The following is a 24,947-nucleotide window of genomic DNA, read 5'->3' as shown; positions in this document are numbered from 1 at the left end:
GGACAGATTCATTTACACCCAGTAAGATAAGAAGATATTTAGCTCTCAGCCAATTAGAGCTGCTGCTCCTGTGTGTGTGTGTGTGTGCGTGCGTGCGTGCGTGCGTGCGTGCGTGCGTGCGTGCGTGCGTGTGTGTGTGTGTGTGTGTGTGTGTGTGGATGTGGTGGTGTGTGTACCTGAATGTGGGAGTGGGTGTGTTTAAGTACGTCACTGGAAGTAGGCTGCCAATTAGTGCGGCCTCCGAGGCCGCAACCGCCCCACGCCAGCGACGAGTCCAGGGCGGGGGGGCCCGGACACGGCACACCCGCTGCAATGCCGGCCAGGAAGAGGCCCGGAGCAGCAGGCCCCCGGACCGGAGGGCACCCGCCCCACGAGGAGCCAGGGCAAGATGACAGGGAGGCAGATACCCCAAGGAGAAGGGACACCACCCGGGGCGGACAGGCAGCAGAGCCCGGCCCCCGGACGGGGCCCCCCGAGACCGGACTCATCCCCATGACAGGACCCATCCCCTTCACCCACCGGGAGGATCGGTACCCAAGGCAGGCCCGGGCACCCAGATGCCCCCCCCCTACGGACCCAGTATGGCGCATCGCTGCAAGTGGCGAGGTCCCCATAGGCCCAGCCGGTCTCGCACCCCAGGGGCACCGGACTGCACAGGGCCCATCCAGAGTGGGAAAGATGCTGGATCCCGCCCCCGCTAGCAGGCCGACCCCACTGTGTGTAGGGGTGTCAGTGTGTGTATATGTGCACTTGCTGGTGTGTTGAACTATGGTGCGTTTAAAATGGAGGGGTGGTAAGGCCCTGGGGCAACCACACTGCTGCTGAGCAGGGCGGCGGCCGCAGTGCACGAACCACCCCCCCAGGCCCTAAGTGTCTATAATGCTATTAAGATTGGAGAGGGTCTTAAGGCCAGAAGGCCGGGCAGCGACCACCCAAGACACAAATCCCCCGAAACAGAAGAAAATAAATAAATTAATTAAAAATTTAGGGAAAAAAAAACAAAAAAGAAAAACACCTATTATGTGACCAGGGGGGACTCCCGGTCAGGGCGCCCCCTCAGCGACATCGGGGCCGGGGACACCACAGGGATCCAGGAGCCAAAGGGGGCCCGCCCCCCACCGCACCGCACCACCCGGGCACACAGGAGCGGTAGCCGGCGAACGCGCAGCCCCACCCCAGGCATGCGACCCCACCGCGTACGATCCAGCGCCAGTCCCCAGACACAGGGACGGACCAGCCCTCCCACCAACAAGGGGGCCCCCAGACCAGAGCCAGGGACGCCCCCCCCCCACCCCCCACCCGGAGCACCACCCCTGGAGCACCAACCAACCCAACCCCCGACCCCCCACCACGGCTGCCCACATCAACCAGCAGCCTCAGCTATTGATTGATTACTAGTTAGTTATAGGATGAAGCAGACATTCCTACCAAGGAGGTGTGGTCTAACAGTATATATTGGTCTACAGCTATATTGTGCAATGTGCAGGTGTTGTTTTGTTTTCCAGTTTGTGAGGATTATTTTCTTAGCGATAGATAAGGAGGTGATCAGCATGCGAGATTCTGCCTTATCTGATGTGATATCACTGAGGTCCCCTAAGAGACAAAAAGAAGGAGTGGCTGTGATGTTGTAACCAACCTGTGCTGATAGATCATTGCATACTACGTGCCAGAATTTATTTACTGGTGGGCAATGCCATACAGCGTGTAGGTAATTATCTGGGACATTAACTGTGCAGTGTGAGCAGGTCTGAGAGGCGGTCATGCCCATCTGAAACATCCGCTGTCCAGTGTAGTGGATCCTGTGGAGTACTTTAAAATGAACTAATTGTAGAATAGGTTGTTTTATCAGTGAAAAGGTGTTCAGGCAGATTGTTCTCCAGAAATTAGAGTGAGGCTGGAGAGACAGGTCTCTTTCCCACTTAACAATTGGGATAGAAATCGTGCGATCTGTATTTGTAAGCAACTCACTCCAATAGAACTGCACTTGTCCTTCTCTCACATTACATTGGATCACAATGACCAAACAACACAACAAAGACAATGATGCCACTGTGCTGCCACATCCAGACTCTGTGTAGGTCTGTAGGCCTCTTGGACCTTCATGTGAACCACTGCGTGTTGACTGGAGGTGAAACATGACCGCAGAAATGCTTTTTCATTTTAAGAACGAAGCTGCATTATTTGACTCATAAAAAAAATCGTTAATAAATAATCCAAACTGCATTTCCATTTTCTTATTCATGACTGCTCATTCTTGTACTTAATTCAAATGAAGGAAAACACATTTGAGATTTAATTTTCAAAACATACACCAACAAAGAGTTACCAAAATTCAATATGAAATGTAAAATTCAAAAATGAAAAAGCAATAGCAGAATGCTTTTTCATTTTAAGAACGAAGCTGCATTATTTGACTCATAATTAAAATCATTAATAAATATTGCTATATGCATTTTCATTTTCTTATTTGTGTCGCACCTTTTATGACACAATCAAAAAGAAAACTGAGGGCATTGCTTTTTAATTTTCGTGGTCCTGCCCTGCACAAGAGTTACCACAACTCGAAAACGAAATCGCAATCTCAAAGTAAGCGCGCGGCGCAGGAAAGTGACGTCAGCAGCTCTCCACCTGTGGGTATGGCGGTATGACGCCAAGTGTCATTTGCCTCCTGTTATGTGTAAATTCTAATGTTTGTGAAAAAGAGAAAGATATATATATATATATATATATTTTTTTTTAATTTATTTAAAAAGAAAAGAAAAGAAAAAAAAGGTATGGCGGTCTGACACCACTTTGCCATCGTTACTTCTTTCACGTCATTGAAGTTGCCGGTAATCGAGATTTAAATCGGCGAAAAACGTGGACCACTGACAGATCTCGCACCAGCATCTGCCACCAGTCGACGGATTGATCTGTTGCTTCGCATCCTTCGTCGGATGGACTGGTGGCCGACGCCGAACGGAAGCAATGATCCGTTGCATCGCATCCTGCGACGGATGGACTGGTGGCCGACGCCGAACAGCTGTTACTCCACCCATGTAACAAATAGCTTTAGCTTTGATGTTGTGCTGGTGCATCAAGGTGTTCCATAACTGACAACAGGTTGGCTAGGGCAACCTTGTTTGCGTCCGTATCTGGGACGGCAGAATACCTGCTCAACTCGGTCCCGAGCATCAGATTCAGATACACTATTCAACTCCACCTGGGAAGCTAAATCCAGCAGGGTTTGAACAATTGTGTCAATGTGCGCCATGCTCAAATCTGTCCGACCAACGAGATCCGTCAGTGGTCCACGTTTTTCGGCGATTTAAATCTCGTTTACCGGCAACTTCAATGACGTGAAAAGTAACGATGGCAAAGTGGTGTCAGACCGCTATACCTTTTTTTTGTTTTGTTTTGTTTTTTTAAATATACAGTATATATATACATTTATTAAATTCACAAACATTAGAATTTACACATAAAAGGAGGCAAATGACACTTGGCGTCATACCGCCATACCCACAGCGGAGGTGGAGAGCTGCTGACGTCACTTTCCTGCGCCGCGCGCTTACTTTGAGATTGCGATTTCGTTTTCCAGTTGTGGTAACTCTTGTGCAGGGCAGGACCACGAAAATTAAAAAGCAATGCTCTCAGTTTTCTTTTTGATTGTGTCATAAAAGGTGCGACACGAATAAGAAAATGAAAATGCATATAGCAATATTTATTTATGATTTGAATTATGAGTCAAATAATGCAGCTTTGTTCTTAAAATGAAAAAGCATTCTGCTATTGCTTTTTCATTTTTGAATTTTACATTTCATATTGAATTTTGGGAACTCTTTGCTGGTGCATGTTTTGAAAATTAAATCTCAAATGTGTTTTCCTTCATTTGAATTAAGTACAAGAATGAGCAGTCTTGAAGAAGAAAATGAAAATGCAGATTGAATGACTTATTAACCATTTTAATTATGAGTCAAATAATGCAGCTTCGTTCTTAAAATGAAAAAGCATTTCTGTTATTATATTATTATTTTAATTTGGATTATGGTAACTGCTTCCATATAAAACAAATACATCCATAAATATATACAATGTGAGAATTGTTTCTTGCAAGAGCTGCACTTCAACCCATGACCATCGATAAAAGTGTACACATCTAATCGTAAACAATCTGCTGCAACCTGAATTTCCACTTCTGTGTCTATAAACCAGTCACAGCTTGACTGATGGCTCTGAAGAAGCAGTTTCCATCAGCCTCTAAATTCTCATTTGTACACGGCGAACCTAATGGGCCTTTGCAATCAGAAATTGGAAAACTCGCACGGTCCAAATGAATCTTCAAGTTTTTGCAAAGGTCTAAACAAACATCAACATCAAGGGGAGAGAAGTTACACTCTTCATTGGTCACAGCACTGACAAACTCTACGTCAGAATTATCCATGTCAAAGTGAGGAGTTTTGCTCTTCTGAAGTGACTCACTGTTGCCAGCTGGTGCTGGAATTTTAAACCGTGACCGGTTTCGCCTTGATGAAAAGAACCATGCAGAACCTTGGCTAATCTAATACCAGTGCCATGATCTGCCACTGCATCTTCACTAGTACTAACTGATGATGGATCACAAATCACATGTGCGAGGCGTAGAACGAGCGGAGCAGTCAGAGGCAACAGAAGAAGAAAGAAAAGCCTCCTTAGCTTAGTTGATCTTCTGTGTTGCCTCCTGGACGGTGCTGGCCTCCTCTGGCTTGGTGCTGGCAACCACGAGAGCCACAGGAACCACGGGCACAGCTCTGGTCATCTGTGGCGTCGCCTCCACCTGATTAAAATAAGAAAGATGTGATTTTATGCCAATAAACATAGAAAGGAAAGCACTAGGCTTTACACGATCACGATTTTTGTGCCGATCACCGATCAGTGAGTTTAAATAAACCGATCACCGATCGGATCACGTTAGGGGCAATAAATACTTGTTTCTGTACACCCCTTGCCTTCTCACGAGCACCGTCTAAAGTTGTTTGCTTTAGCATCCGTTTCAGAGTTTGCTTTTCTTTTTCTTTCTCCGCGCTGCGTTTCTTAAACTCGACATGCTCCTCTGTGTGTATCTTTTCCAAGTGCCTGATTAAATTTGTGGTGTTGAAATTTTTTTACCAAAGTTCCCCCGCGAAGTACTGTAGCGTTGCATATATTGCAGATAGCTTGTGCTATGTCTGTTTCTCTCACTTTGAAAAACTTCCACACTCCCGACACGTTTGTTTGTGTCGCCCATGGATGTTGCTGTCGTGAAGATTCAAAGAAACTTTATTGTCCGTCACATAGCGACAGTACTCAAAACAGGAAGAGGCACGAAGACGAAAATGAAGGCCTTTGAATCATGAATCATTATGTCTCGGATACAAACAAATAAACATGTCAATGCTGTGAAACTACTTTGGAGGAAATGAGACAGATTAAAAAAGTTTCAACACGACCATGACGTCATTGATCGGTGATTCATGACATGACGCCCGATCACGAACGTTTCAAAAAATGCCAAATATCGGCCGATCCGATACAGCCGATAAGATCGGTGTAAAGCCTAGAAAACACACACAGGTGATGAAGTGGAAATGAATAAGTACAAACCTGCTGCACTGCTGTGACATTGCTGGAGGCAGACTCAGTCATGTGGACAGTTGAACGTGTTGCCCACACCTGCAAATACAAGGACACAAAGTAACGTTTAAAGAACTGCATTTATTGTCCTATCACAAAGATGCACACAATGAAATACACATATCCCAAATACCAACATGTCACTTGTTTGTTTTGGTTTTTGAGGCAACGTGTGCTGATCGACGTCTCAGGCTGGACATCTGGAAGAACATAAAGAAATTAATTCATAAACAAAGTAACACACTAATTAAACTGTACATGTACTGTACATATGTGATCTTGTGTTGATAATAGGGGTGGGGCGATACGGCTAACCCACGATTCGATACTGTGACGATATTTGGCCCACGATAATGACAACATCACGACACACGATATCTTTGAAATCTTCGAAATTTTGCAGACGATATGTGACTGAAAAAGAAAAAAATACCCATAAAAAGGAAAATGCCTGTGATCTTGCATTTATTCCAAAACTTTGTATGATGTACAAATAAACGTGCACTGCACAAGCAAACATATTAAAGTGCATGAACATTAATAACTTTCATGTAAACAAGGACAGTGCTTTCTGGTAATGTAAAGTCAGTAGCAACTTGTCTTATCTCAACTTGGGGACTTGGGATATACAAACCGACGGGAAGATGAAAGAGGGAAAAAAATCCTTTCACTGCCCCGATTCTGAAAATCAATAAAAAATGATGCAGACAAAATAAATAAATAAATAACCGCGTCCCCAAAATATACGGGACAAAGTGAAGTGCGTCCCCCATCAGTTCATTACGGGACAGGCTTTCTAGTTGCCAAATATGGGACAATCGCGTATTTTACGGGAGGGTTGGCAACCCTATCTAGACCACAGACGGAAATTAAATGAGGTTTTGTCATTTTCCATAAAAAACGGGACAAATTGTGTCCTGGGAGAGATTTTATCTTTCCCGGGACAGGTGGACAGGTGGTGTTTGGAAAAAAATTATTGATATTTGCCGTCAGTGTATCGATTATTTATTGCGACAGAAAGCACAACAATATATTGCAACATTGATTTTTTTTTTTCACCCACCCCTAGTTGATAAGTGTATGAATAATTGTGTGAATGTTACCGTGGCAGCTGGGGAAACCCTGCCAGATGACTCCACGACGGTCTCCATGTGGTCCAGCAGCACAGCCTCACTGAACCACACGGGATTGGACGGGATGTCTGTGTGAAATGCAGTCTCAACAGCTGTTGGTACTGTCTGTAAAAAAGGAGAGGAAATCAGAGTCAACTTAGGATAAGTGTTTATTTATAAAATAAAAAGTTGCACTGTTTGACAAATACACGATTGGGGGAAAAAAAAAAAAAAAGAGGGATGAACAGGTTACCTCAACCTCCTGTCCAACAAGAGTCCATTCAGGAGCGGGTCCATACACTGGCATGTAGACAGGACCTGTCACAACCACTCTGGGAGACACCCTGGGCGATGATTGGTTGTGGCACAACACCCCTGGCCTAGGTGAAGGGGGTACGAGCTGATGGAGCATGCAGCATGCAGACGCTCCACCAAAATCAGTCCTGAGGTGCACCTAAACAGAAAACAACATGTTAACACATATTTGTCATATCAAATGAAGAGCAAGTAAGGCTGAAGAAGGCAAAACTTACACCATCATAACACCACCATGTACAGCTGACGAAGGGGGAGGTGATCGGCCATATACACAAATGTTAAACCTGGAAGAAGTGTCACATAATCAATTGTGTAATCACACAATTCTAAGAAATATCTGTTAGCACAGTGTCACTGAAGAGAAAAAAATACAACAAAAATATGTATTTTACACACCCATGCGTGCAGCAACACGATGATATACTTGACGTAGCGCTGTTTGTAGTTCTGGCTTGACAGTCAGGCGAGATGGAAAGTCAAGCACAAACACCTACAAAAAAACCCAAACAAACATAAAAATGCAAAATAAATTCATGAATATTCTTGTTATTGAACTATGGATCGTGGAATTACTTGATATTGATAAAACAAAGTGGCGATGACATTCATGTGTTCAAATTTGTTTGTCACAGCAGATAAACAAACCTTGGGCCAGCGGTCCAACACAGTTGCCAGTAGCGCAGCAAAATCCTGGGCGGAGTCTGTTACAAGCACGTGTTCAAGGTTGTTGCCCGGGGCGAGAACACAAAACCATCCACAAGTGGACAGAGATGTGAGTCTCCCACCACCAGAACAAAAACATAAAGAAACTCGTGGCTTGACAAAATCACGACCCATACCTTCTTGTCTGGTTGCTGGGCCTTAAGAACGAACTTGCACTGTTTTGTCAGTCAGGAGCAAAACGGGCCATCTTCGCACCCAGGTCGCTGACCAGTACCGCGCCCTGTGTAAATTGACAAAAAAGAAAAATCTAAATATGTTTTTGTAAGATTTATTTGGAATACAACATAACAACACAGGCAGAACATGAAATCATGAACGTGGAAGTACTCACGACGTTCAAAGTCCTTCCGAGGTGGAAAAGGTGTCCAATCCTGTTTTTGCTCCAGGCGTCGTTTCATGGCCAGAGAGCGACGGAATGCCTTGGTGTTCGGCATCTGAACAATGAAATGAAAGATTGTGTCATTTTCAATGAAAGACAATGATAACACAAGTTTACAGAAAAAAGTGATGTTTTCTCACACACGACATCAAAACACAGAAAGGTTTCTGTACCTTTGCAGCTGGAGACGATGAGCTTAAATCAAAAAAGCAAAAGAAAATGTGTATGTGTACTCTTGGACCCTAACCCTAATGCCATACAAGTCTATGGGGTGAAATTTCAACTTTGTCCTACAGATATGGGGCCACTTGCTTTTTCATCAGGAGCCCCAAAGAAGCACCCCCGCCAAATTTGGGGCTTCTAGTACTTGAGGAACCCTGAAACCCTAACCCTAATTTCAGCTAACCCTAACCCTAACCCGAGTTTCAGCCTTATCGTTAACCCTAATTCAATGCAAGTCTATGGGGTGAAAATTCAACTTTGTCCTAGAGACATGGGGCCACTTGCTTTTTCATCAGGAACCCCCAAGAAGCGTCCACGCCAAATTTGGGGCTTCTAGTACTTGAGGAACCCCGAAACCCTAACCCTAATTTCAGCTCACCCTAACCCTAACCCTAGTTTCAGCCTTATCGTTAACCCTAATTCAATGCAAGTCTATGGGGTGAATTTTCAACTTTGTCCTAGAGACTTGGGGCCACTTGCTTTTTCATCAGGAGCCCCCAAGAAGCGCCCACGCCAAATTTGGGGCTTCTAGTCCTTGAGGAACCCTGAAACCCTAACCCTAATTTCAGCTAACCCTAACCCTAACCCTAACCCTAGTTTCAGCCTTATTGTTAACCCTAATTCAATGCAAGTCTATGGGGTGAATTTTCAACTTTGTCCTAGAGACATGGGGCCACTTGCTTTTTCATCAGGAGCCCCGAAGAAGCGCCCACGCTAGATTTGGGGCTTCTAGCCAATGAGGAAAAATTTGGAGCAGACACAACAGGGTTACAGCTGAGAAAGGACTGTTGCCACTCACTAGACCAAACAAATGGTTTCAATGGACTGGTTAATTCTTCTCTCGTGGCCGGCAGCTCCACTGCCTTGGTGCTGGAGATGCCCGCTCAGGGGCGCCGCCAGGAATTTTGGGCCCCCTTCAAAAAAACAAAAACAAATGGGCCTCCTGTGTTCAGCGCTTGTCAAAAGCTTCACATCACTCAAAAAATACAGTATAGTTCAATAATAGTGCTTGAGTCCATCTTGACAGTGTCAATGTATTTTTATTGTGAATTCTCCACAAAGCAAACTCTTAACATTTATGAATGATTCATGAAAAAACACTTGATGTCTCTCGGACAAAGTTGAGCTTTGACCTTCATAGACTTGCACTGCATTAGGGTTTAGCGATAAGGCTGGAATTAGAGTGAGGGTTTTGGGGTTCCTCATGGGCTAGAAGCCCCAAATTTGGCATGGGTGTGTCCAGGAGGATTCTGATGAACCTGAAAGTGGCCCCATGTCCCTAGGACAAAGTTGACCTTTGACCCTCATAGACTTGTATGGCATTAGGGTTATCGATAAGCGATACAAACCTGGTGAGTTTAAGACTTAGTGACTCTACGTACATGAATGTATGGGGTACCCCGTCCTTACCTTGTTCCAACCTTCCCTCCACAAACCTGGCTGTCCAGTGCAGAAGTCAAAGTGAGAGAGAGAACAAAGAAGGAGGAGGGCCTGTGACGCCGCTGCTGATTGGCTCGTTGGTCGGTTGAATGAGCCAATTCTAGAGCTCCCCTCGGTGTCCACACACTGCAAAATATATCTAAGAAATAAACACTTAAATTGAGAAAGAACAGGCTAGAAACAAGTCAAATTATCTGCCAATGCAGTAAGATATTTAGACTTGGTAAGATTTCTTAAAATAAGACGATATATCTAGGCATTTGAAGAATGGAAAAACTCTTGAAATAAACAGTAAAGCACTCATTCCAAGGACTGTACTAAGTCAAATAAACTTGATACTAGCTTCTCAATTCTTTTTTCACATTTGCTTCTTTCTTAATTTGAATGAAAAGATCTTAAAACCAGACCTACTAACAGTGCAATTCTTCTTAATTTAAGTGTTCACAATATTAGCTTTTTTTTCTCAAAATGAGACAAAGCATCCACCCCCCCTACGCCCATTCCCCCCCAAAAAAAAATAATTCAGCAAACAGAATTAATATTGTCAACAACTATTTATTCACTTAAATTGCTGACAGTGCCTTCACTGCCTTGTAATAAAAACGTCACTAAGGCATTGCATCTTAAAACAACTGTAGTGTCTGAAACTACTGCTGCCTTCCTATGCATAGGACACCATTTGATATATGGCAGAATGTGAACTCAGTCTGAACCCGCTGCTGTCTTCCTATGCATGTGACACCATTTGATATATGGCAGGATGTGAACTCGCAAGCTGCCTACCTCCCAAAAAGGGGACTTATTGTTCATGTATGGGTTTGTTACTATCACTGTTATCAGATTAGACCAGATGGCCATTAGGGGTGCAACTATGGAATGCATACATTCCCCATATCCTGGATCTTCCTCCTCTTCTTGTTGGGAGGTATAAAAGGAGATGCGGACAAAGCATCATTGGAGTTGCTCACATCTGGCCCAGAGACATCCCCAGGCTTTTCCATGGTGCCTGTCTGACTCTTGACTTCTTTGAAATAAACCAGTTTTTATCCAACTAAGTCTGTGTCAGTGAAGACTTCTTCAACATCTACATCACCTGAATCCACCAGAAGAATTCACCACAAATTTGGCGTCACGAACAGGATCTGCTGTGGCTGCTGACGCTGTCGCCATCTGCTTCCTTGGCCTGGCTGCTGCTCCTTGTCGACAAAAGGTAATAATGCGCAATATTCCTATTATCTTAGGAGTACTGGCTGGTTCAGTTAGACCTTTGGCTGGCTGTCGTCTGGTCACACTGTATAAAGATCATTTGTGTGGGTGTGGATTTGGGTGTTGATGTTGTAGGACCCTTCGTCAAAATTCTTTTTTATTTTTTTATTTTTAATGTTTTAGGATACCTTGGGAAGTTCGCTGATATGCGAAGATTTTTGTTTTAGTTCCCCTGGAAAGTCGCCGGCGTGCGAAGTGTAGGTTGGTTTGGTGGAGTTCCCCTAGAAAGTCGCTTTTCAGTGACGTGTAGGTTGGATTGGTGGCCAGGATGTTCGCTTTTTAGTGAAGTTTGTTGTTTTAAGTCTCCTCCAGGACGTTCGCTCTTTAGTGAAGTTTGTTGTTTTACGGCTCCCCCAAGAAGTTCACTGTTTAGTGAAGTGTTTTATTTGTGCACGTGTTTTGAGCGTCTGGGACGTTCGCTCGAGCTGCCGCGGGATTTGACCTAAGCCCTCTGGGAGGCCGTCTAGCATACGTGGCCGTGAAATCCTGGGTGTCCATTAGGGATATTCTGGTCAGCAGCTTTTGGGCAGCTGGAACTGTGGGTTAAATATCAGGTTGTAAATGACCTCTCTGGCATATGCTGACGAGTGATGTTTGATGCCGTTTGATCTGATATCCACACTTCAAGGTAGCACAAATTTAGTTTGCATAATTTTTATGCTGTAGTCTTTTTCTTTGCGGCCGTAGTTGATATGCCGGTTAGGAGTGTGTGACTGTGTTATTTTTGTCGGGTACCGTTGTCTGTGTTTGTCTTTTGGGTGGATATGTGTGTGTATGAGAGGAGGAGTGATTGGGGTTTTTGTTCTCTGTGTGTCTGTCTTGATGTTCTTTGTGTGGGAAGAAGTTGGAAGTTTGGAGTTTTACATCACCTGTGTTAGAGCTGATATTAGAAATATAGTGGTGTATGTGGAGAGGTTGAGTTGATTCCCTCATTGTTAAGTTTATGAGCCTACTGGGGACTTTTGCATAGGCTGAATATAAGGTGTTTAGAGGGACATATGTCTTTCAACATCTAGGTAACTTATGAGCCCCAGCTAGGACGTTTTATTGTTTATTAGAATATTTTGAAGTTAATTTCTATGAGCCCAAATGAGGACCTTTTTAGAATATTTTGAAAGTTAATGAGCCCAAATGAGGATTTTTGCTTAGGTAACATTTTTGGAGGTCTCTGTTGAGGTGGTGAAGAGAGGAGCCTCATCAGTGACTTTCTGTTGCACCAACACACATATGCGTTGAATGTGCTGGCTCTTGTGTGCGTGTGGCGCTGACTGTGAATGAGCAGCCGGAGCTGTGAGTGCGTGCAAGGGGGGCTAGATAAAGAAACGTGTGGACATAAAGAATTTTCTTTTTGTTTGTTTCAGAATTGGGTGATTTTGTGGGTTTTTCTTTTCTCATAAAGATTGTGTGCATTTTCTTTTAGTTTATTTTGGGTTATCTTGGCCTTGGAGGTTTTTGGACTAGGGCGTGGTCTTTCTTTGTGTGGTCAGTCAGAGGTTGGTGTGCCTGGCTCCCAAGGAGCTGAGTGGGGTGTTTCACCTTTGGTGGTCAAGTGTAGACTGGAAGTTCTTCCCTGCCTCGAGGAGCGGGGCTTGTTTGCTCCTCCTACAAGTGGGGCTATTCTTTTTCCTCACCCCCTCTTCACAGTTTTTGAAAAAAAAAAAGAAAAAAGGGGGGGGGGGGGAGTAGGTCTGCTATGATAGAGCGGTTTGGCTATAATAGAGCGGTTTATTAACTTTTGTTGATGGCTGTTTATAATTTGATAATGATTGTTTATAACTTTATAAACTAAAAAAATGATTTCTCAATAATTAATAATAAAAAGGTAAATAAGCTTTGTGTTTTCTTTAGAGAAGTTCACCAGTTTATTTATTATCTAATTTTTTCTCTTTTCCTTGTCTGTATTTGTGATTCATCTGAACCTGGATCCTTTGGAAGCAGACAGGAGGACGAGTTGCCCTGTTGGTGACGGCATAGAGGTCTTGCATTTAAGACCAGTGAAATTTATATATACATATATTGTTTATGATTTGGAAATTACGCTTGTTCTCTTGTGGCCTCCTTTTGAACAGGTTCGGAAGGACATAAAATACGTTTATACACATTCCGAACTATTCTTGCATACCCTGATTTTTACAGGTCATTTTTGGATCTTTTGTCTTTTTCTGGCTCGGTGCATATTATCTTGCTTTACCTTTGTTATCTCTGTTTTTGAAAATGAAGGGTCAATTTTTTAGAATTCATAACTGAGTTTATTTTTTAGATTGAGAGCCCATATCAGAAACCTTTCAGTTCTTTTTTACAGTAGATAAACCCCGCGAAAGACGAAAATGACGGAGGTGGTTGCTAAACCCATAACACCACTTGAGGTGATGCAGAAAAATAATCCTCTTGTTAAAGGTTTACCAGAAGCCTCTAAGAAGTGGAACAAGCGGTGGCCAGATATTGAGAGACCCTGGCCAGTTGAAGGTACTTTCAATTCGGATGTGATCAAAACAATGAGAGTGCTCATCACCGCATACAAAGCTAAAGAGAAGAAAGGTAAAAAAGGTAGATCACGTGCTGAGAAGAGACAAATTGAACTCACAATGTTGCAGCTTTTTGAGGATGAGGGACAAAAGTTGAGAGCTGCGGCTAAAGGGAAAGATAAAGTGGCTATGGAAGTAATCGCCAAAGCCAGAGTCAACAGCGACACTACTGGAAAAAATCAATACTCCTTTCTCGCATACTGCTCCTGTGAAAAATCCGCCATCTTATCAGGAAGCGGAGTACGCTGACATTTATCCACAGCTTCCAGTGATCAAGCAAAAAGGTAATTACAGTATTAAAGATGATCAGGACGAAATACTCGAGACAGGGAAAGCAAAAACAACGGTGAAAATGTATCCTTCCACGAAAACTAAAAATACAGCAGTGGGGAAGCTAGAGGGTAAAATGAGAAAGTTGGAGCTGGATAATAGTGACAGTGACTCGGGAGAGGCCATTGGTGGCTACGATCCTGCCATTAAAAAGATGCTGGCCAGAGCGGAAAAACTAGGATCTAAACTCTGGAAAGCGAAGAAAATAAATCGAGATCCCTCTGATGAGAGTTCAGAATCTGACAGTGAAGATGATCCCGACTTTGATCACTGTTCCATGGGAGAGAGACAGAAGTCTCTCAGGACCCTTGAAAAGAAAATATTGCAATGTCGTTCAGACATTTGTGAGGCCAGAACTCCAGAGGTCTGTAAAAAACTGGAAAGGAAATTGAGTGACTTGGAGTCGATGGAGAAATCTTTTCATAGGGAACAATCAGGCTATGCCTTGCGTTCAAGAAAAGGTGGAGCATCTGCTAAAATGTGCCCAGTGGTCGTTCGCGGACAAACCTTCGAATATAAGCCTTGGCAAAACTCGGACATGTCCGACATATTGGAGAAACTACCGATTCTCCAGGATGGGGCACATCCTTGGATTTCAAAATTAGAGGAACTTATGGTAGGCACACAGTCTGCAGTGGGTGACATCAAGCGACTCTTAGCTAGTCTCATTGGTGTCCCGGCTATGGAGGAACTTTTGCAGAAGGCTAAGATGCTTCGCTTCATAGGTACAGCGGTAAATGATGCTGAATTATTTGCTGCATATAGAGGTCAATTTTGGGGTGCGTTGCGTGATGCCTTCCCAACAAACGTACACCCTGACAACATTCTAATAGAGCCGTTGGGAGATCATGAGAATCCCAGAGCTTATGTGCCAAGAGCTCTCCAATCTTGGAGAAACGTTACCGGCAATGACCCCGACGCTAATCAAATGGAACAATCTATTGTGCGGACTAAAATCCAACAGGGACTGCCCCTGGCAGTACGCAGTAAATTAGCAGAGGTGGTTGGTCTCGGCGGCATGGCCAAAAGCGTGTACATTGATCACATTGCCCATCAGGTTGAACTTTTTCGTAAGAAGGAGTCTGACCTGAAAACTCAAGAGCAGGAGACACTCAGAAAACTCAATCAGTTGCTGCTAGGCGATAATAAACGCAAAGAGAAAACACAAGCAGTGGTCATGACAGGTCAACCTGGTCAGGTGTCATCGATGCAATCCAATCAAACCAATGTTCAACTTTACAGACCACAACTTCACTAATTACTACTCAGCAGACTATGACGCTGTTGACTACATCTTTAAGTACTCATGTCACGTTACAAGCTGTTACTATTCCGACGATGACAACGCGACGGGCGGAGACGACTCTGTCTCCAAAAGATGACAGTGTGGTTCAACCTACGACTGTGACAACTACAGTTGTTACGACCGAATCTATTCCGAAGCAAATTGACCTGGGAGTAGCCTTACAGGATTCAGAAGGGCGACACAAAACTTTGCGTGCCAAGGCGAGACGTAATCACAGATGGACAGCGTTTGGATTCGATTCATCTGTCTTGGAGATTTCGGATCCATTTGCGGCGAAAAATTTGTGGTTTCAACAGCTGACTCATGCAGTGAGATCACAAGCATCAGTAAAGGGCCCATGCATCGTAAGAGTGCCTTCACCAAGCACTTGGCCTTCAATTCTAGAGGCAATAGCAGAGCCGTTGCCTTACGAGTGTCAATTTTCTTTGTTGACCTGGCTTTTCCATCTCCAAAGGGGTATGGACCTGAGATCGAGAAATGTGTCGATGGATGGGAATACCGGTATTTGCGATCCTTACAGAGGGCTGCCATACATTAATCTATTGGATCAACAGGATGATCTTTTAGCAGCGGTACCTGATTCTATTGGGGTGAAAACTGGGAGAGTTCCTACATGTTTTTGTGCCAACGATACTTATGACTTTGTGTTTCTATTCTCTTCCTTGTGGGCGAGTGCCCAAGGGGGGAAATAGTATGTGTACTCATGTTTGATGTTTGATGTTTGATGTATCTCTTGTAATGGAAGTACATTTGTGATGTTCTGTATACAAAAGATACTGGCAGATATTTTCTCTGTTTCAGGACAATAGTTGGGGAGCCTACGTGGGGGTGTCAACTATGTTCAGAATGGACTCAGAGACTCAAATAAGCTGATGAACACTGGAGGACCCTGAATGAGGATGCAGAACATGTGAAGATCCTGCATCAGGGGACTGGGAACAACAGAACTCAATGAAACAACTGTGTATTAACCACTGTGTTTATTTGTATTAACTGAATTAAGCTGAATTGCAACACGACATTTATTTTTTGAGAATAAAGTTATTTAGGGGATTATCAGTAGGCAGATGCTTATGGGAACTCAATCTTTTTCTTTGTTTTGGTGAACAGGGAAAGGGGTGTTAGGCAGGGAAAGGTCCACGGTGTAGGTCCGATGGGATGACCAGCCAAACCCTGGATGTTTTTGATTTTATTTTGAGTTTCTCATGTGTGTGTTTGCCAAACTTTTCCCTGAATGCTGTTTTCTCTACAGAATTGATTTGGAGGGCCGTAAGGTGGTCGCCTAGGACAGAGGGGCCGTGAGAGAATTTTCCTATCTAGAAGGATTGTGATGGTTTTTAACTGAAAGATAGCTGTCTGATAGGTTTTTCGCTCTCACACTCTACAAATTTATAGTGTTGCTCATAATCATTATGATATAGGAGGTGACTATTACCTCATCAAGTTTGTACTATGTATTTGTACTTACATCCTTTGCTATACATATATTATGTGTGGGTATCTTCTGTTTGTTTCGAGACTTTATGAAGTCTCGAAGGGGGGAAATATGTAGTGTCTGAAACTACTGCTGCCTTCCTATGCATAGGACACCATTTGATATATGGCAGAATGTGAACTCAGTCTGAACCCGCTGCTGTCTTCCTATGCATGTGACACCATTTGATATATGGCAGGATGTGAACTCGCAAGCTGCCTACCTCCCAAAAAGGGGACTTATTGTTCATGTATGGGTTTGTTACTATCACTGTTATCAGATTAGACCAGATGGCCATTAGGGGTGCAACTATGGAATGCATACATTCCCCATATGCTGGATCTTCCTCCTCTTCTTGTTGGGAGGTATAAAAGGAGATGCGGACAAAGCATCATTGGAGTTGCTCACATCTGGCCCAGAGACATCCCCAGGCTTTTCCATGGTGCCTGTCTGACTCTTGACTTCTTTGAAATAAACCAGTTTTTATCCAACTAAGTCTGTGTCAGTGAAGACTCCTTCAACATCTACATCACCTGAATCCACCAGAAGAATTCACCACACAACCTCAAGCAATCATTTCTAGAACGCAAGTAACAATTGTTACAATATTCACCGTCATCATTATTGAATATTGATTCAGATTCCCTGACACTCAGTTACACAAAAAAAACAAAAAAAAAACAGCATGGGGACAGCATATAGTGTTGATATATACTGATAACATGTTTGTTCCAACAGACTCCCACCCACCCTCAAGTTACAACTACCAGGGGAGTGTATCACTACCTATGCCTAGTACACAGCTCTACTCCCCAATAAAATCTTTCCATTCTGCCATGGTCTTTTTTGTATGAGGCTGTGGTGTCTCACTCATGGATAGTAAGTATCCTGTAGCACTTCTGTCTGAATGACAGAGAGAAGGGTTGCCACACACTTTTGAATATGTGAGGTGCAGGGCATAGTAGTAACCCATCAGATGAAGCAGACCGTCACTCAAGTCTTCCTTGGCAAGCGTGGTGGCGGGAGTGGCTCCAAGACAGATGAGACAGCGGGTCCCATCAAACAGCAACACAGGGGTGCAGAAAGACCTCTTCTGCGAGTACATTGTGGGATCTTCTGTTGGCTAAAGAAAAAGAAGAAGGAAACGCCACATCCATGCATGGAACTATGAAGTGTTGAATGTGAGAAAATGCGAACAAACTTTCACCTGAATGACATGAAGCAGTGCCTCACTGGCATGTCCCAGCTTCTTCGGTGGTGGACTTGGTGAAGGAAAGAGTGTGGGGAGTGGCCTGAGCAGCGCGATGGAATATTCCACTGGAATAGAACAAATCAACTTTGAGTTCAAAGTTAGTCTTCCTAAAAATGAGTCTTATTAGGTTTGTGTTGATCACAAAAAAAAATCTTATTTTTTCAGCATGAAGAGTATTACCATTCTGCATCTATTCATTCAGCGCAACATAAACCATCCTATGTTCAAGGAAACAGCTACACAGTCAATTAGAGACACAGCAAAATGACTCACCTACATCCAGCGTTATGCGTGGCTTCATCACTTCATTTTTTTTCCAAATACCATAAAATTACACATTGGTGCAGAAGTCTTCCCATCTCTTTTTTTAGTTCATCAATGAATTTTCTGTTGCCCTTATCCAGAATGTGCCGCAGCTCATTCATCGCCTATAATGCAAGTCAGTGTTAAAATCTGCAAAAATGCTTGCTTTTCATCATAAACCAAAACAAGTTAATCACTTACACGATAAAGATCCTTGACACATGGATATGCATCCAGGATCTTTGTTGGCCTTGTCCTGTTCTTTCAGAACATCACTATCAATGAAGGATCTTCTTGCTTGAAACTGCAGCTCAAGAATTTGGGAGACAGCAGCTTGGTTGGGTTTTGGTTTCTTGTACAGCTCCTGCAGGGTCTGATAATGTCTGGCCTGTGCTGTCAGACCATCTTTGGCTGATGAAATGGAGGAGACAAATCAGTAAATCAGTCAAATGGATGAAATTGTTTGGAGCATCAAAATATATCAAATGACAATTCAAATGTAAAAATGCCTGTGATATATCATGATATCCAAAACTATCAAAACATTGCCTAGCTTTCATACATTATCATTATTATTAAAAATGGACATGTTTCTACTTATGTGAAGTGTGGCCATTATCAGAACTGCGCCCTGGTGTGTGACACAAAATAATTGTTGATCCACCAATTGAGTCTGCATCATGATCTTCTTCTTGGTCACTTGCTGACAAGTCAATGCGATGCCTTTTCTTCTTGTGGCCCCTCTCTGGTGAATCTCTTGTGAAGATTCTTGTAAGTGCTCGCCTGTGGTAAATAAAATTTCACTCATTGAAAGAACAAATAAAGATGGAAAGTGAACATGCACAGATAAAAAAAGTATCAGCCAAAAATAACCACACGCTTCAAAATCTAAGTGCGCAAAATAATATAATCACTTACATGTTTCATTGTTTTGTCTTAATCCTTCAGCATGGGAGAATACTCCACTAGTCTTTGAGACATTGCAGTGACTTCATGCTTAGAAGGGTACCGGACCCCCTCTCCTTGCTGACTGGCTCTCAAGATAGAAATCATGCTGGTGACAGTGTTTCTCACCAGCCTGCGTCTCAGCTCTTTGAACATGACACATTTCCCCTCACTGGCAGTGCGGGCCATCTGGAAGTAGTGCTTACGAGCTTGTGAAGAGAGAGAGAGAGTGAGAGAGAGAGAGAGAGAGAGAGAGAGAGAGAGAGAGAGAGAGAGAGAGAGAGAGAGAGAGAGAGAGAGCGAGCCTTGTCTGGTACGGTGGAATTCTCAGCCGAGAGGAAACCAGATCCAAAACATTATGAACAAGAGAGAAACAATAGACACAATTAGGAAAAAAGAAAAAAAAAGTGTTATGCTCGATGTTTTCAGAGCAAAGTAGGTAACCAATCACATCTACACTAATAAGGGCCCAAATCCGTTTCCTCCTGAGAAAGTGTTCTGGTCCAGGAAAAAGGTCTCTCAAATCATCACGACTGAGGGTGTGGAGCAAGACTTCATCGATGTTGGCAGCTATAAAGACAGTCCAATCATTAACAAACCTTTTAGACTTAACAACTCATACATTTTTTCACTAATGAATTTAATTCAACTTGACAAGTCAAACCAAGTTTGTTTTGTGCCAATTTCTGTTATCAGAATTAATTGTAAATGCAATTCAGTTTAGACATTTTGTCTCAAATTTGTAAAATACTTCTTTTTGAAATCAGTGTCAGCATACAGTTATTTAAATTACTTAGCGGACCAATCAAAGTCATGGAAATTTATTCATACCTACACATGACATACCATTTAAAATTGATACTGTGACATCATCCAGCTCATCCATTATTGGCCCCGGTTTGGATGTCCATTTCATTTCTCCTCAATCTGGCAGGGAAAAAAAAATCATCATATTAAGGTCACAATTAGGACAAGCTGGCCTTCCGACTCAAGATCCGTTTTTTTACAATGCCCATCTGCCATGGATCCCAAAGTTCCCATGCAATTAAAAGTTGTGACACCTTATCTGAATGATAACCCTAGACAGCTCAACGGATTGCTAGTCATACAGACAACAATCAAAATTGGAGTGAAACTTGTAACCACAATGCCTGCAACATGGTGGTACTTATGGTAATAATCAACAAATACCAGTGTTCTTCGTGACAAAATGACAACATCTGATAGGATTGTGCCACCTTGAACTGCAATCAACTTAAATATTGATAAAAACAAGCAAATTGTACCTAAACTACATCTTCAATCAATCCAATTTGAGCACCCTCTACCCCATAAACTGAAGATACTGCAATACAAACTTGGTAGTACAGTATTTCGTCATGCCACATATAACTAGGAATGCTAATTGCTTGTTCACATGACTAGAATTGCAGTACATCAATCCAATACAAAATACACACTTGTGACACTTGTCATCAAGCTCATAAATCCATCGAGTCGAGATGAGCACGTGCAAGGAGTCGGACTCCGTGAGTTCACGTAAACAGAGCATTGCGTTTGCGTAAATTATGCACGGCTATCGAGCTAGAAGCCGAGTCCGATTTGGTGCACACAACCACACTATAATGCCTCTCAATGTCCTAACCCATGCCACGCAACAAACGTGAAGAACCGATTTGAGTTTCTCACGGGACCAGCAGTGAAGTCACAACCGTCGCCCCAAATGAAATGTCGCAGCAGGAGCCTGAGGATTTTCTGAGTCAACATGCTGATCATCAGGTAACGTAATGTTGGCTTCCTTGACGACATTAGACAACTCCCTGTTTATATTTTATCCATATTTTAGTACAAAGCCTCCTTGTTTTCTGATCTGCTCCTGTTTGACTTGTTCGGTTTTTGTTTTGACATTATGCTGTTAGTGTTTATTTCAAATTAACAAGAAGTACCGGTACAGATAGTAGGAAATTAATATAACACTTGCATCAAACAAAGAATAACTAACTGTACATATCATGTCTACAGGAAGGAGCTGGTACATTAAGTGAGAATATTCAAGAATATTAAGAGAAGATATATTCAAGGTTGTCCTGAGGTCAACTGTACCAACCATTGACAGAGCTTATGGAGCAATTTGATGTTATTGTACAGTAAAAATGGAATATTGGAGCTGTTGGAAAAAAAGAAAAAAAAAAGAAAAAAAAAGAGCCAACTTTAAGGCTTAATATCTCCAAAATGATACTGTACATATGCTTGATAATGACTGAGGATATAGTCAGGGTGTTCCTCAGGTCAACTGTACCAACCACTGACAGAAATTATGGAGCAAAGCAATGTTACTGTACAGTAAAAAATTGAGTACTGGGCCCTTTTTGCCTGTTGGAAAAAGCTAAAAAAAAAAAAAGGAAAACAACAACTTTGAGGCTTAATATCTCCAAAATGGTACATTAAATATGCCTTATAATGATTGAAGATATATTCAAGGTTGTCCTGAGGTCAACTGTACCAACCATTGACAGAGCTTATGGAGCAATTTGATGTTATTGTACAGTAAACATGGAATATTGGAGCTGTCGCAAAACAAAACAAAAAGCCAACTTTAAGGCTTATTATCTACAAAATGATACAGTAATCAATCACATTTAGAAATCAAATGTTTCTAAATGTCAAGTCAGTAATGTCAAGTCAGTGCTTGATGTGTCATCAGCAGGCGTCGGCGTCAGGAATGGGGCATCGGCGGGTTTCGGGCAGAATCGCCAGGCGTTGGGAAGCGTTGGTGGGTGTCGGGGGCTCGTGGCCAGGTGGCGGACGTCACGGCAGGCAGTGGGCAGGTGGGCTCAGTCCCGTAAACGCTGCTTACAGCTTTAATTTTGTATTGCTTTGATAAGATTGTTTAAGTTGAGTTTAAATTTACACTATTTTTTTTTCTTAGCTGCTAATTGTTCAAAAATGCTGATGTTAAAAGTGTGTTTGCACAGTAAATGTTATGGCACTTTAATTCATATGGCAGTACATTTAAAATAACTGGCCGTCAAGTTCCAGGAACTGACAAACTGCACTGAGTTGAGTGAGATTCTCCAAAGGAACTCCAGTATAAATGTGGACTTTACATTCTAGTCCCCTGTGAAGAAAAACCCAAAAGTGAACGTTTTTGTGCCTCACCCTTTCTAACTGGGACATTTGCAAGGGAACGCAGACTGGTTATGCTGCTCCCTGATAAAAGAAAAATGTTTCTGCTGTTACCTCAGAAATTGCCTGTTATTATTGTGGCTCAGGATTTTGGAGGTAGATTTTTTTTTATTTTTCATAAGGAACAGGATAACAGTAATGCCCTGGCATTGGCAATAAGCTTTAATTTTGTATTTGCATTTTTTTTTAACTTTAGATTTACATTAAAAATGTTTCTGTGTAAAGTGCTGATGTTAAGTGTTTGCACGATAAATGTTATGGTGCTTTCGTTTATATGGCAGAACATTTAAATTAAAGTGTATGAAAGACTTCTTTTAAATTCATTATTGGCTTTTGCGTATACGACGTGATTAATCGTGATTGATCAGGTAAATCATGCGATTAATTGCGATTAAAATTTTAATAATTGCGAGTAAAAACATTTTTCTGGTGCCAGCATTTCGTGAGGCAGAAGTTGATTCAGACTTCAGTGCCTTGGAGGGAATAGCTTCGCCACTCAACTGGCCAAGAGACATGTGGCCTGTCCTTCTCCAATGCAAGCGGGTGGGAAAAGCACAGGAGTTGGTGTCTGCTCTTTTCTTAGAAGACAGCCTGCAATATGATGTTGTAAAGGAAGCAATTTTTCCTGCTTATGAGCTTGTTCCTGAGCCCTACCGGCAAAAATTTAGGAACCATAGAAAATCCAGTGGTCAAACCTTTGTCGAGTTTGCATGGGAGAAAAGCAACCTCTGCAATGGTGTGCAGCTAATGATGTCAAAAATGACTTTGAGTCACTCCGTGAGCTCGTTCTTTTAGAAGATTTTAAAGACTCTTTGCCAGAGAAGGTGGTAATGTTCTTGAATGAACAGAAAGTGTCGTCATTGTCCAAGGCTGCTGTCCGCGCAGATGAGTTTGTGTTGACCCACAAAAATGTCATCTCATCTTCCCCCCCGATCGGACACGCCTTCTGCTTCTCGTCCCACAAGAGCCGAGTCTAGCCACCTCCCCCTTGAAAAGGCTAGAGGGAAGGGACTTCTGGTTTGGCCATAAAGCGGTAGACTGCGCGACACCAGGGCTCTCGACCATCCAGGGTAAAAACTCCCCGAAAACTTGAATAACTATTGTCAGATATCATATTAACTACAAAGTGATCAGGGGAACGTTGGAATGGGAAGGAAAACTCGATTCAACCAAAACAGAAACACGGTAACAGACAATATGGCGGAACTACCAGCTAGCTCATAAACAGAGGGAGAGGGCGAAACGAACTCCTCGTGACTAACGACGCAAAAAAGGCCTCGGACATAGAAATTATTGGCAAGGAGATACGGGATTTAAAAATTGAATCAAAAGAAGTCCTTTGCACGTTTGGAGAAACACTGAGGAACGACGTGGAAAAAGACTTGGACGACTTGACTCGACAGGAGCTCCAGACCGGCAAAATCAACGAGGCTGAGTCGCGGATTGAAAAGCTAGAACGTTGGGTACAGGAAGCTAATGACGCTCTGGTCATATCACTGAGAGAACAAAAAGCTCTTCAGGACAAGTTAACTGACCTGGAGTCCAGGCCGAGGAGAAACAACCTACGTATCTATGGAGTCACTGAAGGAGAGGAGGGAGAATCTGTGGCCAAGTTTGTGGAAGACCTGCTGAAAAGCGAACTGCACCTGCCAGCACATTTTAATTTCCAAATTCAGAGAGCACACCGCTCACTTGCACAGAAACCAGCGGACGGTGCCCAACCGAGACCCATCATTGTTAACTTTCTGGAATTTACTACCAAAGAGAGGGTCCTGAGAGAGCTATGGACAAAGAAAATAGAACTGGGGAATAAAGTACCGTCATTCCATCACGATTACGCGACAGAGATGGTCCAAAAGAGAAAGGAGTACAACACTGCTAAAAGAATCCTGAAGGAGAAGGGCATCTGGTTCCAGACGCCATTCACCAAGATGAGGACCCACTGGGATACGGGAACTCGAACCTACAACAGTGCAGAGGAGGTAAAGGAGGAATTGGCGAGACGCGGCCTGGCGGAGAAGACGGCGGTGGCGACGGGTGCGGAGGGGCCTGCGGCACTCGGTGCCCCGCACTACGACGGAGTGGCAGTGCAAGGAGGGATCCTGGAGGGGCTACGCATCAGCAGCGACACGAGCCAGAGAAAAGCTACAAGAGTTTCAAAGATTCTTTGATTAAATTCAGAGAATACAGGGAAGAAAGCTGGTAGGGATGTTCTAGTATGACCGGTGTTTTTAGTTGACAAATTATTAAAATTGAATTCCCATGTTAATAGAAAAGAGACTGTGGGAAGTCCGGGTCGCTCCTTTTTTTCTAACGTTGGACTCATTTAGAACGACTAAAATACTCATTGCAGGTTCAAGTGTCATTTCTAAGTTAGGTTAGATTTTTGACTGCCTTCACGCGGGCCAGACAGAGACACGCCATAGTTTGGCCATGCCTGATCTACAGGAAACACATCTCTCTCAGCAAGAGCTAAATCAACATGATTTAAAAGCTAAACTCGACACAACTAATGGCAACAGAAGTCAGACCCGC

Source organism: Nelusetta ayraudi, unplaced genomic scaffold (genome assembly GCF_046127955.1).
Source record: "Nelusetta ayraudi isolate G7.1 ecotype Tasmania unplaced genomic scaffold, CSIRO-AGI_Nayr_v1 ptg000003l, whole genome shotgun sequence".
In the NCBI taxonomy this organism is placed as follows: Eukaryota; Metazoa; Chordata; class Actinopteri; order Tetraodontiformes; family Monacanthidae; genus Nelusetta; species Nelusetta ayraudi.
The sequence above is the reverse complement of the archived record's forward strand: the minus strand, read 5'-3'. Positions refer to the sequence as shown.